This window comes from Pecten maximus, chromosome 14 (assembly GCF_902652985.1).
Source record: "Pecten maximus chromosome 14, xPecMax1.1, whole genome shotgun sequence".
Classification (NCBI taxonomy): domain Eukaryota; kingdom Metazoa; phylum Mollusca; class Bivalvia; order Pectinida; family Pectinidae; genus Pecten; species Pecten maximus.
The window spans coordinates 25,072,420-25,079,047 of record NC_047028.1 but is presented as its reverse complement, the minus strand read 5'-3'; positions in this window follow the sequence as shown (position 1 = coordinate 25,079,047).

The following is a 6,628-nucleotide window of genomic DNA, read 5'->3' as shown; positions in this document are numbered from 1 at the left end:
TATATAATCTACGTTACCTATATATAATCTAGTTACCTATATATAATCTACGTTACCTGTATATAATCTACGTTACCTATATATAATCTACGTTACCTGTATATAATCTAGTTACCTATATATAATCTACGTTACCTGTATATAATCTACGCTACCTTTATATAATCTACGTTACCTGTATATAATCTACGTTAACTATATATAATCTACGTTACCAATATATAATCTACGTTACCTATATCTAATCTACGTTACCGTTATATAATCTACGTTCCTGTATATAATCTACGTTACCTATATATAATCTACGTTACCTGTATATAATCTACGTTACCTATATCTAATCTACGTTACCTGTATATAATCTACGTTACCTATATATAATCTACGTTACCGTTATATAATCTACGTTCCTGTATCTAATCTACGTTCCTGTATATAATCTACGTTCCTGTATATAATCTACGTTACCTATATCTAATCTACGTTACCTGTATATAATCTACGTTACCTATATATAATCTTCGTACGTTACCTATATCTAATATACGTTACCTATATATAATCTACGTTACCTGTATATAATCTACGTTACCTATATATAATCTACGTTACCTGTATATAATCTACGTTACCTATATCTAATCTACGTTACCTGTATATAATCTACGTTACCGTTATATAATCTACGTTACCGTTATATAATCTACGTTACCTATATATAATCTACGTTACCGTTATATAATCTACGTTACCGTTATATAATCTACGTTACCTGTATATAATCTACGTTACCTATATCTAATCTACGTTACCTGTATATAATCTACGTTACCGTTATATAATCTACGTTACCTATATATAATCTACGTTACCGTTATATAATCTACGTTACCGTTATATAATCTACGTTACCTATATATAATCTACGTTACCTGTATATAATCTACGTTACCGTTATATAATCTACGTTACCTATATATAATCTACGTTACCGTTATATAATCTACGTTACCGTTATATAATCTACGTTACCTATATATAATCTACGTTACCGTTATATAATCTACGTTACCGTTATATAATCTACGTTACCGTTATATAATCTACGTTACCGTTATATAATCTACGTTACCTGTATATAATCTACGTTACCTGTATATAATCTACGTTACCGTTATATAATCTACGTTACCGTTATATAATCTACGTTACCGTTATATAATCTACGTTACCGTTATATAATCTACGTTACCGTTATATAATCTACGTTACCGTTATATAATCTACGTTACCGTTATATAATCTACGTTACCTATATATAATCTACGTTACCGTTATATAATCTACGTTACCGTTATATAATCTACGTTACCTGTATATAATCTACGTTACCTGTATATAATCTACGTTACCTACATTTTGTATATCTAATCTACGTTACCGTTATAAAATCTACGTTTACTATATAATCTACGTTACCTATATATAATCTGCGTTACCGTTATATAATCTACGTTACCTATATATAATCTACGTTACCGTTATATAATCTACGTTACCTATATATAATCTACGTTACCGTTATATAATCTACGTTACCTATATATAATCTACGTTACCTATATACATGTATATAATCTACGCTACCGTTATATAATCTACGTTACCTGTATATAATCTACGTTACCTACATTTTGTATATCTAATCTACGTTACCTACATTTTGTATATCTAATCTACGTTACCGTTATAAAATCTACGTTTACTATATAATCTACGTTACCTATATATAATCTACGTTACCGTTATATAATCTACGTTACCTGTATATAATCTACGTTACCTATATCTAATCTACGTTACCAATATATAATCTACGTTACCTATATCTAATCTACGTTACCGTTATATAACCACGTTACCTATATATAATCTACGTTACCTGTATATAATCTACGTTACCTATATATAATCTACGTTACCTATATATAATCTACGTTACCTATATATAATCTACGTTACCTATATATAATCTACGTTACCTGTATATAATCTACGTTACCTATATCTAATCTACGTTACCTGTATATAATCTACGTTACCTATATATAATCTACGTTACCGTTATATAATCTACGTTCCTGTATATAATCTACGTTACCTATATCTAATCTACGTTCCTGTATATAATCTACGTTCCTGTATATAATCTACGTTACCTATATCTAATCTACGTTACCTGTATATAATCTACGTTACCTATATATAATCTTCGTACGTTACCTATATCTAATATACGTTACCTATATATAATCTACGTTACCTGTATATAATCTACGTTACCTATATATAATCTACGTTACCTGTATATAATCTACGTTACCTATATCTAATCTACGTTACCTGTATATAATCTACGTTACCGTTATATAATCTACGTTACCGTTATATAATCTACGTTACCTATATATAATCTACGTTACCGTTATATAATCTACGTTACCGTTATATAATCTACGTTACCTGTATATAATCTACGTTACCTGTATATAATCTACGTTACCTGTATATAATCTACGTTACCTGTATATAATCTACGTTACCGTTATATAATCTACGTTACCGTTATATAATCTACGTTACCGTTATATAATCTACGTTACCGTTATATAATCTACGTTACCTGTATATAATCTACGTTACCTATATATAATCTACGTTACCTATATATAATCTACGTTACCTATATATAATCTACGTTACCTACATTTTGTATATCTAATCTACGTTACCTACATTTTGTATATCTAATCTACGTTACCGTTATAAAATCTACGTTTACTATATAATCTACGTTACCTATATATAATCTACGTTACCTTTATATAATCTACGTTACCTATATATAATCTACGTTACCTATATACATGTATATAATCTACGCTACCTTGATATAATCTACGTTACCTGTATAGAATCTACGTTACCTATATCTAATCTACGTTACCTGTATATAATCTACGTTACCTATATCTAATCTATGTTACCTGTATATAATCTACGTTACCTATATCTAATCTACGTTACCTGCATATAATCTCCGTTACCTATATATGATCTACGTTACCTGTATATAATCTGCGTTACCTGTATATAATCTTCGTTACTTATATATAATCTACGTTACTTATATATCATCTACGTTACCTATATATAATCTATGTTACCTGTATATAATCTACGTTACCTATATATAATCTACGTTACCTGTATATAATCTTCGTTACTAATATATAATCTATGTTACCTGTATATAATCTTCGTTACTTATATATAATCTACGTTACCTGTATATAATCTACGTTACCTGTATATAATCTACGTTACCTATATATAATCTACGTTACCTGTATATAATCTTCGTTACTTATATATAATCTACGTTACCTTTATATAATCTACGTTACCTATATACAATCTACGTTACCTGTATATAATCTACGTTACCTATATGTATACATGTATATAATCTACGTTTCCTTTATATAATCTACGTTTCCTTGATATAATCTACGTTACCTGTATATAATCTACGTTACCTATATATAATCTACGTTACCTATATCTAATCTACGTTACCAATATATAATCTACGTTACCTATATTTAATCTACGTTACCTGTATATAATCTATGTTACCTGTATATAATATACGTTACCTTTATACATGTATATAATCTACGCTACCTTCATATAATCTACGTTACATGTATCTATATATAATCTACGTTACATATATATAATCTACGTTAGCTATATACTGTACATGTATATAATCAACGTTACGTTACACTCAATGTATTAAATTTACGTGTAACACTCCAAACAATCTTAAACAGTTTTTACTTATATCCTAACGTTGTAGTGACATCGAAACATACGAGGAAAAAAGTAGTAATCGTTTCCAAAATGAAGTGACCAAATGGTCAGTTGAGTAATCTGCGTACTCACATAATAAGAATGAGGCGACGAAATTTGGGATTTTACATGCGGCTACTGGCCAGTAATCAAATGTCGGCATAGTTTGGGATTTGAACAACCGGTTAACCCGTTATCATTGATTCAAACATATTTTATTGTCAAAATGTTCAAAAGGATTGGGCACCCGTTATCAGTATAATCAGACCGGATGTGACCGGTGTCATGCTGTCCTCCTCACGAACACCACATGTCTAAACAAACAAGAAATATTTTTAAAAAAGATAAACGGTATACTTTTAGTAGTCTTAATGCTGGTGGATATAATGTAAAACTGCTGGTGAAATAAATCAACGAACTAATGCGTTTAAGCACGAATAACAAGATTACATCAGTTTGAATCATTTTTGGTGATAATAAGACTGCATTTGAATCAGGAATATAATTTTATTGATTTGTCATTTGAAAAGATACATCCACTTATTCAGCTTGCATTCAATCTTAACTTTGTTTCGTTTTAACTGCCTATCTGCTTTTTGCATTTACTGCTCGAAGACCAATCAAATACTTCATCTTGACCAGTAACGCCACCTGTCGTTTCGCATCCGGGACCAAAAGAATATTATACGGCTATGCAGAAAAAAACATATATTTACAGAGAGCTGTGGTCACATCGAGCGTTTCACTGTGAATTCGTTAATTTTCCTATTTGATGAGTAAATTGTAGCTCTGGATAGTTTGGAGTGAAATCATAGAATTATTTCAACAAAGAATTGTTAACATATTTTCATTTACATATCATGTGTTCATGACTGAGAATTCGTGCCAAATCCATGTGTAAGGAAATCAACTTCAAGATGGTAGTCTCATGCTAAGAAAGACAACTCTTGTAGCATTAGAGTCTTAATCAATAAAGTTATACCAAATGTGGTTTTTGTCCCAATTTGTCCACCAAGTTTGCTACCAAGAGCTTTGAACGACATACATTTTATACACTTCTCTGAAACCACCAAAAGGAAACTGATCAGAATGAAACCTATAATATATATGAACACGATTGAAGTACTAAACGATCCAAACGGCATTTCTCCGACGGTTAAGGATAAGAAGGTGGAGTATTAAGATTTGTATCATGATAGATACATGCTTGATTTTCTTATAATCTATATGATTGAAAGTTGGATGTTTATTTTTCATTTCATTTGTTTTTTATATAAACTGAATTTAACAATTTTGGTTGGAAAAGGCTTCCCTAAAAATAAATGACGTAACTGAAGGATATACATAGAAACAATGATATCTAAAACTAGCGTTGGTACTACAAGGTTTTATTAACTTATATCTATTGGGTGAAAATACTTCAGAAATGGGCTATTTTGTCATGTAGAGAAATATCACAAAGCGATCAGTTTGAATATCCACCTAGAAAAAACGCTTCGTTCAATTTCTTGGAAACTCCAATGTAAGACGCGTAACATCATTGTTATTTCATAAAATAATTATAAAGAAAAACAATTATTGGGAACATTCGGTTCAGAATGAGACTACCACCTAGAGGACACTGGTATATTGCGTCCCTCTATTTAGAAACCTATGTCTACATCTTTATTTTACAAATTCGATGCCCACATTCATATTTCCGTATTATCTGATTCGTCGGCTTGGGTCCTTGACCTCAAACCAGACCGGACGTGACAAGTGCCCCAGAATAAAATATCAAACCCAGGGCCCGACCCCTAGATCATTCACACTATACATTTTGTATATTATGTCAATGATAAGTAAACCATGGGTTGAGTTTTCAGTCTAGGTCACAGCAACGTGTCAAGCGCCTGAGGCTGTATAACCATTTTTCCATTCTATTTTTTTCTCTCACTAAAACGGAAGTCTTTCACGCGTTAATGTTGTAAAACGCGTTTCTAAATGTAGTTTTACTAATATTAAACGATATGTATTGTTGATTGTTGATTGGCCGTATGTATTGTTATTAGTTTAAGGTGCTGCATCTCGAAAGTGAGTTCTATTACAACAGGGGCTTTCCATGACTTTTCAAATACACTATAATACATATGTATATATATATTTGGAAAATCGTGCCATGTACCTGTGCCTATATTATATGATCGTTTTCACTTCATTAAGATTATATATCTTTCTGCGGTATGGGTGCCATTTTTTTTTTTTTTTTTTAGAATCAGGTTACGTATACGCTATCAGCAGGTGTAGTATCTGTCGGGGAAAGCCGGGGAAGGGGAGGGGGAGGTGTGCTTGGTGTGTGAATATTGTATATATACATTTCGTAAGTATTTGGTCCGTTACAGGTATACATATGCACATTACGGATGTCAATCGAGGTACAAAGTATGCATATGCTAGTGTATGTGTCATACTTCAAGTCACGTACACAACGAATATTTTCTATTATCTATTTATTCATTTTGTATTTACGAAAAAATAGGTAGGCAATTTAGTTTGGTGCTGAAAATCCTGAGTTTGGGGCCCGGACAAGGTATATGTCTTACTTTGTCATTTGTGTTTCAACATATATACAATATGTTTAGTGTACCCTACACACTGGTACTGTTCCCCTGAAACACGTACTTGACGACCCGGATACCGTGCGGAATTAAACAGGATAGGTTTGTCC